General features: G+C 34.7%; 1 protein-coding gene across 3 annotated transcripts in view; it reads right to left on the bottom strand.

Moving 5' to 3' along the window:
• LOC134531816 (uncharacterized) overlaps positions 1 to 12,508 on the bottom strand; it is a 62,126-nt gene that overhangs the window by 34,486 nt on the left and 15,132 nt on the right. The window lies entirely within an intron of this gene.

The following is a 12,508-nucleotide window of genomic DNA, read 5'->3' on the forward strand; positions in this document are numbered from 1 at the left end:
TTATATATAATAGCCGGTCCTGCTATAGGGTCCAGGTGGAGCCAACCACCATCTTGGATTGTGACGTCACGGAGGACATGTTGGATGAACTTAACTTTTTACATTGACCTTTAATCGTGACCTTTGAACTTTGACAATTGACCTTGACCCTGACTTTTACCGCCAAATTTTGCCAATAATTGCAAAACAAATTGCCAAATCGCTAAAATGACTGAATATTTCCAGTTATTAGAAACAAATTCCAGTAAAAATTCTTAAAAAAAAAAAAAAAAAAAAAAAAAAAAACAATTTTCGAGAGAAAAATTTACGTCTTGAGGGGAAATTTCCCATTTCAGTCCACAAAAACAGCCGATGGCTGGAAAATTACTAAAAGCGGCTTAAGCCTCCTAAAAACAAGCCACCCTAAGCCTCTGAGGTTATGATATTGACCATAAAAATAATGTAATTGCCGGAAATTTGAATAATAATGTACGTCCGCTATCTTGAACATCCGTAATAATTATTAACGTAGAAAATCGGGAAAGAAAACTAAAAATTAATAAAAAAACTTAAATAGGGTTTTAATAAAGTAAAAAAAAAACGCACTTACGCCATAGAGTCCTCGGCTCGAACCCGACGAGGGTATAAAAATTGGGACGGTGCCCTTTTTTCATTGAGGCTACCAGGATATTGACCTCCCACTTATATCAAGGCAGATATTAAGTCAACCAGAATTACGTCATGGTGTTCATCTTGGATCCGACATTGTGTTTTCGTCTGTTAGTGATTGCTGTCACTTTATGTATTGTTTATTCGCTATAGTGCAGTAATATTTATTACCTTTGCATCCTCCATCATTCGTAAGACAATAAAAATTAGGTTTTCCCAAAATAATAGAATCTTATTTTTTTTTAGGGTGTTGGGAAAACCGGATTTTTATTTTCTTATGAAAGATATCCGGAATATGAATGGTTTAATCCAAAATTGCATACCAAAAAATTTCAATAGTTAGCAGCCCAGGACTAACAAAAAAAATATTTTCTTCAAGTTTCTAAAAACAGTTTATCAATCAATGACTTGTAACATTGATAGGACAAATTAAGAAAACATAAAGTTGGTAACATCGTGAATTTATGTATAGTCATGAGTAAAAACAAAAATAAAAGAAGCAAAATAATTAAGGACACTACCATGTTAAGGCCCTTGAGAACTGAGAACGCTGCGGGTTCCACAATAGAACGGACTTCACGTGACTACACCACACAAAGTAAACGAGACCTTCACCCGTACGTGTGGCGGCGTTTAAAAAAAAATCTGTACATCTAAAAATGTGGCGAATCCGAGGCATAGCCGATGGAGACACAACAAAAAGTCACGGCAAGCCATGCTGACCTCCAGTATGTTCCTATAAGCACAGAAGAAGAAAACAGTAAATGGTCTGAAAACTAAATTCAACAATAATTTTGCTTGAAAATAATGATACCCAGTGTCCAAGGGTTGGCCAGTGATTACACGGTAAGTGTGCGATGCTTCTCTCTCCCCCCCCCCCTTTTTCTATCGGCTAATTTTTACGCCATATTTATTAGACGCCTAAGTTTTATTGACTAAGTTCAGTGTTTTGCCGCGCGGAACCAGTTTTAAACTTCTTTATTACAATAGTTTATTAGACTTCATGTTTGCTTGTTTGTCTGTTTAGTTAAAATCTTATGAGTTATATTCAAACCTCTTTCTCTTGAACAAGAGAGCTAAACTTTTACATACATGTTCAGTTCTGATGACAGTAGATTTATTTGATACACACAGATTCCGAAATTTTGAATTTTGGCAGCCATCTTGAAAATCCGTTATTATTATCCAAAAACCTCTTGAAAAATTTTAAAATTTATAAAAAAATACTAATTTTAATTTTAAGAAAACTTTTATAAAAATACAGATTCCGCCACTTTGAATTATTTCCACCATATTTAAATTAAGTAATTATTTTAATGTGAGTGACCAGTTTTAACGATGAAGATTCTTATTTAAACTGACTAACCATCATCAGACGTTATCGAGCACCGTTGCCGCAATGTTTTGGACGAAACAATAGGGCTATGACGTGGTTTGAATGTGACATCAACCACGTCACACCATGCCGTCTCTTCACAGTTTCCACTTCTATGGCAGCGGTGGTGCGCAAGGCCGCGAGGTCATGCTGCAGCACCGACCAAAGTTTCACATGCAGTTTGTAAAATATTATCTAAATCATGTTAAACATTATCATTTCTGTTGTATCACTAAATACACAGTTTTCCTATGTAACTCACGCTTTCGGTGGGTTCAAAAATGCTCGTAGCATTGTTAATAAGTGAAGTGTTTCTATTGTTTCGAATATTTCGTGGCCTCCTATCACAAATCTCTCAACCCTGCACTAGACTGGAAAGAAAGATAGATACAGAGAAATCATTTCGGAAACTCATGAGTTCGCAAAACAGACTAGGCACTTATACGAGTAGGTACTAATAAATACAGCAATTAAAAAAATGTTTTAAATTATCTTTTGTAAAATTCATTCCGTCATTATTCCTTATCTAAAGAATTTATAATGTAATATACTGTCAGTTAAGGGAAGAATATTCATGCGAAAAAAACGGCATCTCGTAAGTAAAAATTTTGTTATTTCATAATAATTCCTTAAATTTTAATTTTAAACTTTACATTTGTTTAGGTAGAGATAGAATAAAAATAGAATTTCTGTGATTCCAGAAGAGTAAGTATTAGTATAGTTATAAAAATTTTAATAATTAATAAAATTATGGTGAAATGTAAAGTTTAACAATACCAGTAAACGCAAGTTTCAAACATTGCGTTTAATTATTAACCTTAACTACAAAAAAAAAAAGAACTATTTTGGCCATAACTTCCCCAATAATGAACTTGTCTACTTGAGTTGCCAGATAAAATTCCAGAGTTTCAGAAATTTAAATGAGATATGAATATTTTTCAGTACATCAAAGCGACAAATGTTTAAGAAAAGTGTTAGTGTCTTGAGGCGTTTCACCATTAAATTGTTATGGTGATTTTGGTTGGCCGATTCCAACCCAATCTTTCTATTACATTATAAAACCAAAACAATAATTGCAAAAATTACTAACAAAAAATTATATAAAAAATTATATTGAACTATTATAAACAAAATAAAATTCACTGTCATACTTTTCATGCGACTACAAATTTATCTTTACGTCATATAAGTGAATTTACTGTGTTTTAAATTCATAATCTCAAATTAAATATCTAAAAAAAATTTTGAATCTACTAGGAATCACAATCTATATATATAAAAATGTTATGTTGGTTTGTGTACGCTTCAAAAACTCAAAAAGTTCTGCACCGATCGAGCTGAAATTTTACCATTATATACAACCTGCATCAAGGATTGTTTTTATCTACTTTTCACGTCAGCAACATACCCACGACCGCGAAAAAGTAACTGCGTCATTTTATTAATGTGTTTTCTCATCAATAAAAACAAAAAAACACGCATTTTCTGTTATGGAAACGTTTCTCCATGCCAAAGGATTTCTCTTGGGAATGGAAAAAACTATGTCAAGTAAAGCGAGTGAGAAATGGCTATATACAATGAGAATGCTTTTATTGTGAGGTGCAATAATTAAAAAATGACTAAGCGTACCGGTATGGGACTAATGATACAATATGAATGAGATACTTTAGTGTGATCGTGTCTCGATTGAGCTGCGCCGTTATCCAAATTGTAAGTAGAGGTTATGTTTTATATGGGTATATCACCACTTGATGTGGGATTGCATGTAGATGGTTCTAGGCTATTCATTTTTTGAACTCTTTAGACCCTATACCTTTTGTTTTAATTTTTAATTTAATTAATATGTTCTATCGCCAATAACAACAATTGCATCAATCGTAAGTAGAGGTTATGTTTTGTATGGGTCTATCACCACTTGATGTGGGATTGCATGTAGATGGTTCTAGGCTATTCATTTTCTGAACTCCTTAGACCCTATACCTTTTTTTTTAGTTTTTAATTTAATTAATATGTTCTACGGAATTTTTAAACTCACTTGATTTGCCAGGGATACCACCACACATACTTAAATTGAAAAAAGGTATGCCAATTATCCTCTTTAGGAATATTAATCAGCCAAAACTCTGCAACGGCAAGTGAATTTCAGTTAAGAAATTAATGAATAACGTAGTGGAAGCAACGATTTTAACGGGGCCTTTCAAAGGTGAAGATGTCCTCATTCCTCGAATACCTATGATCCCGACCGATACACCATTTCAATTTAAAAGATTGCAATTCCCAATTCGATTGGCATTTGCTATCACAATCAATAAAGCTCATGGTCAATCTTTAGAATTGTGTGGTTTAGATTTAGATGCGGATTGCTTTCACATGGACAACTGTATGTTGCGTGTTCCTGAGCCGGAAAACCAGATAGTCTTTATATCTACACAACAGGGAAAAACAAAAAATATTGTATATCCACAAGTATTGCAAAATTAAACTTATGTGAAATGTATTGCTTGTTTTGTTTCCCATTTCTCAACTATTCAATCACAATGTGCCACAGCGAAGCGTGGCAGGGTACAGCTAGTTTATTATAGAATCATATAAGGCACATGCAGGTATTTAACAATTTTCAATAAGTTTTTGGAAAACTTCATAATTTATTAATTTTGTTGACCTCAAAAACACTTCTTTTTCAACTGATACGAATTATTCAGTTCTGCAAATAGCAATTTCATCTCAACACGAAATAATGGTACGTGAATATTATTTATATATATATAAAATTATAATTATGAACTAATGTTGCGTTTATAAAATTGAAAAATACAAAAAAAAATGTCAAAGTTTATCCTGAACCGTAACGTAGGAAAATATAAACATATAAATATATTATAAACATATAAAAATATTATAAACAATTTTTCATCAGATACTTAAGCGTATACAAAAGAAAAGAAAACCTAAAAACTTAAAAAAGTCACTATTTAATTCAGTAAAATATTTGTAAAATTAACCTTAAAATACAAATAATAAAAAAATAGTTCAACTTAAAAAAGAACACTTACGTAATATATGTAAAAAAATTTAAGGTGTTGGAGATATTTAGTTTTTGTCATCACATAAATACGCGAAAGATAAACATCCACAGCCAACACTCGGAACACGGGCCTGTCCTGGACCTTCTCCACCATGAAGGACGATCGTGTGAAACGAGTGCGCAAAATAAAAAAAAAAAAATTCCAGTGACACACTTTTACGTCGCCTTCCTCCACGGACACTTCGTAGATGGAAGTCCCTGTCGTTATGGCCGTTTGGTATTCCCTCGTTGGCAGCTGAGCCAACACCGAGAGTGAGTGATATTTCATGTTCATTATCCCCCCCCCCCCTTCCAACTCTTCCTCCCCCCCCAACACAACTTTGACATACGCCCACGCTATTCTTAAATGTCGGGATGGGACTCGGTTGTTGATTGGCCTGACCACTCTCCTACCTCCACAGGTATCCGGGTACAATATATTTTTTTTTTTTCGCAAGTGGAAAACGTGACGGAAGTTGCCTATGGCCGGTGAGTTTTCACCCGTAATCCCCCCCCCCCCCTTCAACCCTTTTTTCTTCTCCAAGATGTGTTCCGTCATCTCTATGGTTGCATCCGAATAATAGCCTAATGGATCCCCTTAGCTAAGGAATGCTTCCGAATTCTCACAAGAGAGGTCGATGCAACTATACATGCGTCCATTTAACTCGAGTTTTCTAGCGATGCAACACGCGCTTCCACTACGTGTTTTTTTTGCATATAATATCACTTAAGATTTTTGGCACAAGATTTGTTTAAAACGTTATAACCGTAAATTGTAACTCAATAAGATACAAACAAAAACGTTAGTAAAAATTACCGAAAGGCGAACTTAAACTTAAAATGGTGTTTAATGCTCAATATATGTATTTTTTAATATATTCAGATTCATAAAAAAAAAATTTGTACTGATTGCCAACATTGATAACATCCACGCTACGTTAAATTGTTTAATTGGTCGTTTTTCTTTACGGTTTTTCTGAATATTCGTAGATATCACGACTCAAAATGGCTACGTGCACATTAGTACGACCAACTGTCAACAGGTGTTGCTAGAAGTAAAAGTATTCGGAAATGCGTCCTTTGCATTGTAGCTGCCTTAGCTAAGGTATATGCAGGGATGTGTATGCTATGGACGCATACCTATGTTATCGGATACAGACTAGGTCTCATAGATTAACCCCATCATACTGACACTCAGCAACCTAGAATTCCATGAAACACCAAAACCCTAACACTTTTGTTCGTTCACTGCAAAGTACGCCCAGGTGTGATTTCCATACGATCTATAAACCTTTATCACTATTCACTGCACAGTTTACCCGGTGCAGTTTTTATCTGAATTCAAGCGAATAAAACTTGTATTTAAATGGAGTCTTTCAGTAATCGCCAATAATTTGTAACATCTGAACTCGGTAACGAGTAAATACATGCGTTATCATTCTGCAAATACACTTATAACACGAAATTTAACATACAAATCTTTAAAATATTTTCGAACGTGATAAGTATACCCAAATTAATTTTTGAACATTTCTGAACGCTAACGACACGTAGTTTCTGCAACCGCCGCTAGAATTCGCTACCGAAGCAGCTACATCGACTAGTGAATCGTTTGATTATCAGACCTAAATTTTAAACTGTTTGATGAAACGTCTCCTTTAAAAACTAAAAAGACTTGAAAATATGGATTAAAACCCCTGCTTTGGAAATGATTGATTAAAACATCGCCCATTTCGTTACAATCCATTAAACAGTTAATACTAAAAAGTTTATTTTTGTCTTTGTGAACTTTGGTTCGCGCCATTCGTCATAGATAGCAGCACCATCACACTTTCTGTGTCACATTTCCGTCAAATTCCCAAATTACTCCTTCCAAACGCCAAATGTCAAGTGTAGAATCGCTATAGTGTTGCATTAAGAGATTCTTGAAAGTTGACTGAGCAGATAGTTAAATCAAATGAATAGTAATTTTCGTCTAAACAACAAATGACACAGATCTGAATAACTTTTTGAAAGAAAAAAAAATTGCAAATCTAATTTTACCTTACATTTTAAACACTCTTACTCGCACTCATAATGAAAGGGTTTAAAATTTAAATAACGTGCACCAGACATCATTAAATCGGTTTATTTATGGGTTTAGCTTAATTCACCCCTATATGAAGCACGGTTCGATTCCTTAATATATCGGACGAGGCAGATTTCCTCACCGAACGTCGCTATGATCTCGACGCCGACTTATTTTTACCGTAACATATATGTATGTATGTATGTATGTATATATATATATATATATATATATATATATATATATATATATATATATATATATATATATATATATATATAGTGAAATTTTATACAATGTAGGCCTAGGTGGCAGCAGGATCTTCACCGATGTTAGTGTAATTTTACACCGACATATGATGGAGTATTTTTACTCCTATGCTTATGCAAAATTACTTTGAAAAGTGTAAAAGCACAAATGCTGTGTTTGTTTCGTCTTTTCGTTTGTTCGTGTTTTTGTCTCGTTTTGACTGTTGTGTTGAATTGTTTTGGGTCAATATTTTTGTGCTGTCATCATTTGTGGTTTTTTTTCGTTTCTCTTTTGTTTTTTTTTTGTTTTTGGAAAACTATTGTGTTTGTTTCGTCTTTTCGTTTTGCTGTGTTTTTGTCTCGTTTCAACTGTTGTGCTGAATTTTTTGGGTTTGGTATTTTTATGCTGTCAGCATTTGTGTTTTTTTTTCGTTCTGTTAGTCCATTTTTCTTTGTTTTTCTTTGTTTGTTGACCATATTCCTGTTGTGGAGTATTGTGTGGCGTTAAATCCTGACAACAGCAATTTTTTGCTTAATTTGTGTTTTTTGTCATTTGTGTTTTTTTTGTAGTTTTCTTCTACAGACATACATGTGCTAAGCAATGGCGTATGTCCAAAAGCTTACATCAAGTCATGCACTCCCATTGCACAAATCTTTCAAAGACAACACAAATTCTATGACTTGGTAATTGTGTCATAGCTGTTGGTGTATTTTTACTCTGTGATATATTTATTTATACTTTCATGCATGTGTTCATTTAACCACAACACTCAGTTATTTTACTACACATTTGAGTGAATTGACAGTAACAGCGAACATGCTAATTTTCACTACTTCCAAAACACTTGAATCCACAACCTTAAGGTTATTAATCAAGCGTCTTAAACATTAATTGATCGTACACACTAATAAATTATTCTCTAGTGTGAATACCATTTCCGTAACATATTTTAAATTGCATGGGATTTTATCAGTAAAATTGCAAAATTTGTTTTTTATTTTTTTGCAATTACTACAATTTTTACTCTGACAAATATTTTGCACATTACCAATTATGTACGCATGTACCTAAAAAATAGGACAATTATTAATTTCACACTTGTAAGTGTAATTCATCTATACATAAAAATATGTATTTCACACGTTCAATTTGTAACAACAGGTTTACATTAATGTAATTTTACAGAGACCTGTATCACTTTGTTTTTTATAAACAATTGTGTAAAATTACACCAACTCTCAGTTATTCAGAACTACGCGACAAAAATGTAACACTACTAAACCTTTGAGCGTGTTATTTAAAGCATTGTTTTTTACAGTGTACACCATAGGCCGATCAGATGGTAACCGGTTTGTCGCTGGTTTGAGTCCCCGCTGAGACGGGGATCACCTGATAACTGAACTGGTGCTGTTCACGGTCAGCCAGGTTCTTTATTTAAATGTCCGGGTGTTTGTGCAGCGGTTTCCAGAGAAAAAGAAAGGTTAAAGCCGAGTGCTGTAAGCTGCGCGGATACATTGACACGCAAGCCTTCGAAAAGTCGTTCCGTTACTAACCCACGAGAATTTTCAGAATGTTATGTTCATTGGACACCTTAAAGTTATAGCCTTTTAAAAAAAAGACTTAAACAAGACTTCTTTAAACTTCCGTGTCTTAAACACACAATTGACTTACATAAAGTACTTGGATAAGTATGGCTTATATGCATTGAAACTTGCTATAGAATTCCGCCTATAATATTTTAAGATCACCTCTCAGGGTCCGTTAGCTGAAGTTTGTTAAGACTCCGCAGCATTTCAAAACATTAGCTTAGAGTCGTGATACCTAACCGGTGACTGTTGCTCTTACATTTAGTCTTGATCCAACGAAGGGTTCGCTGGATCTCTGCATCCCTGAGTCCGTCTATGAATGCACTAGTAGCTAGCTGATGTCGGAACTCTGCAGGAGCCTCTGCAAGGTGCACAAGTCTCTAATGTCAGCCTCGAACTCCTGAAAGGTTTCTGAGGATCGCTGTTCGCGTGTTTTCGGAGCAGTCCTGCATGTCGGTTGCCATACCTCGGATCAAGAGCTTCTTACCTCAGAAGGTAACTGCTCCCTGATGACGACGACTGCAATTTCGACCGAAAAGTCGGTGAATTATTCGCCAAGAACACGGCTACAACCCAGAATCCAAGCTACTTCATACAATGGCCGTGAAAGCCTGCGAACATCATTGTTGGAATGTTGCTGTATTTTTTATACTGTCTCTCTATTGACACTTGGAATGATATCCAAACGTCTTGCAGTCTGAGCTTAATCGTCACCTATGAAATAAATATGAAAAAACTGGCTACATATTGGGTTCAGGAAATAAAGACCCAGTACTATTTAGCCTTGGCCCTGTATAGTGAAAGATAATGTAAATCCTGGTGCTGCAACGACTTTGCACCATAGGATCTCATTTGGAAACACGAATTATATTATCTGAGATTCATCTGTTTCATATGGGAAAAAAATGCTATCTCAAAGTTTCTGCGCTGGCTCCTCTAACCTAGGAATTTCCACTTTACCTCCAGAACAAACCATTCCATTGGCATCTTCCTTCCATTTCAATGCACCACGGAAGCTACATTCTTTATTCATTCTATCAAGTTTTTTTTTAGATTGTGACTACTGTAGTCCAGCGTTGGATCGTAATCGAAAGCAGATTTTTCAAAAATCCCCCAAGTATTTCTTAACAAAACCTGACGCCGCTGTGTCACCCTCTAAGCGAGTGCAGCCTGTGCGCTTCAGCTTCAGCAATAATCTCATCAGTACGTAGTGATGCCCCACAGCTGGCTTGCTGTTGAAGTCTGTTTCCTAACTGCTATGGCCTTTCAGCGTCTCTCAATTCTACTTGTTGTTCAGCTCGCTTCTGATGCCGAGCTTGCAACAGTTCAGACGTTTCAGCAGCTCATATAGCCACCATGGTCCCAACATTCGATTACGGGCCCTGGATCCCGGATCGGAGACAGCCCCCCCTCCCAATTTGACAGTTACGCTCTACATTATAATTGCATGGTTATTTCTTACCTACACTCTTTTTTGAATGTTATTTAACCTGAAAATACAGGGTTTAATAATGGTTACTATTTTATAAGTCCAAACTAAGATTTGTTTCTAAAATTATTTTACTTTAAAGTAACCACAGCGAGTATGTATATTTATTTCACACACTGAGATAAAAATAAACAGGGATGGGCCTGGGCCAGGAGTCCACCCAGCCCCACCCTTGTGGGGGCCATGCTAGCCACCAACTACTGAGCACTCTGCTGACAGATTATCTGAGTTTTCTGGCGTTTCATTAGCCCTGCCAACTATTTGACGAATTACCTGCTCAAGTCGTCTGAGATATGTTTAACTTGATGTCTCTTCACGCCTTGCTACCTTCTTCGCTCTAGATTAATTTGAGCACTGGGGAAACATTCTATTTAAGTTTGCCTGGCATAATTAAATTAAGTAAACATACCTAAAATAATATATTAGAGGTATGTATGACAAAAACGACGTGATGAAAAAATTGTGTAAGATATTACCTTGTGTACGAATTCACTTCCAAATAAATTCGTAGTACGTTATAATAATCGTATATAATAATATTAAAACGGTTCGAAGTAAATTAAATGAGCTCATATGAATGACTTAGTTATAATTATTTGTTTTATTTTATTTTATCAAAGATAATTTCACAAATTTCGAATTTGACGTTTAACAATTGAGCGAATAAAGATAAATATATTCACTTAATAAATATAAAAAATATATTTAATGCAGTTTTTTGCACGTACGCCATTGCAGTTATGCACTGTTTGACATGGAAAAACTCTTTAAACAAAATTAAACAAAAATGTGACAAAAAAAATTCACAGAAAACAAGACTGAATCGGCTGATGACGGACAAACAGAACCAACGATGAACCCAAACATGTATTATGGACAACACAACGACGACAGCATGGAAAAAAAAGTTCAACATAAAAATATCATACAGCACAAGAATTCCGTTGAAGGTACTTAGTCATAAAAAATAATACAACAACACAGACGAAACACAGTGGGCTACCAACAACAGTCAGTCTGATTGTGCCTGATGACGGGAACAAATGTCAGGTCCCGAAACGTCGCAACTGTTCTCATTGGAAATCTTCTGTGTTAGTCAGTGCTATCGTCATTGTGTTGTCCATTGTACTTTTTTTTTATCTTCATCATTGTGTTTATATGATAACTGCATTGTCCAGGTTTGTTGTCTGCCTGCATTTAATTTGTCTCATCTCCCCTAAACATCCAGTATTCCCATAAAAGTGCCATTGAAACAAATATGGCACCCTATAGCGAAGAAAATAAACCACTCTTTCCCAGAAAGACAACGAAAGTAGTTATGAAATTAGCCGCTACATAGTAGTTTTTATTTAACTACCAAGTTTAACTTTTGATATGTAGCAACAGTTTATATAATTATTCGCATAAAATACGCATGCATACACTGATATGCGTTTTATAACACATTTCCTAGTTCATATTTGTTATTGTATACCTTATTTTAGGTTATCGGTTTTATGGTACAATACTTACAGCTGAATATTGGATATACGAAATTTATTACAAAGAAGGCATTCATTATCTATTCCTGAAAAAATAAATTTTGAACACTCTCTTGGGTGTAGTATAAAAATTCTTAGTCAAGAAATTATAATTTAACAAGTGAACATTACTTTGCATTATTTTGCATAATTGGATAAAATGTCTTTGTTATCAAAACTGCGACATAAGATAGGTTGAATCATTTAAAACATTTCCGAAGATGACTACACGCTACACCAGTTACTATCACAGTATCGGCAATATCAAAAATGTATTATACAATTAATGGATGTTTACGTTTTAATATATATAAAAAGCTCTCGTAAAATCTATTTTACATAGCCAAAAAAAATCTATTAATTTTGCCATTAATCACAGTGCCAAGTTGGGAAAATGAACTGACATGGTACTTGAAGCCGAATCTTAGAATATATTTCTGCTTCTAGGGAAGCATTTCACTCCGTGATCGGAAGCACGTTATCTATTGTTAATCGTGTAGCGAGGTGAC

This window comes from Bacillus rossius, chromosome 5 (assembly GCF_032445375.1).
Source record: "Bacillus rossius redtenbacheri isolate Brsri chromosome 5, Brsri_v3, whole genome shotgun sequence".
Classification (NCBI taxonomy): Eukaryota; Metazoa; Arthropoda; class Insecta; order Phasmatodea; family Bacillidae; genus Bacillus; species Bacillus rossius.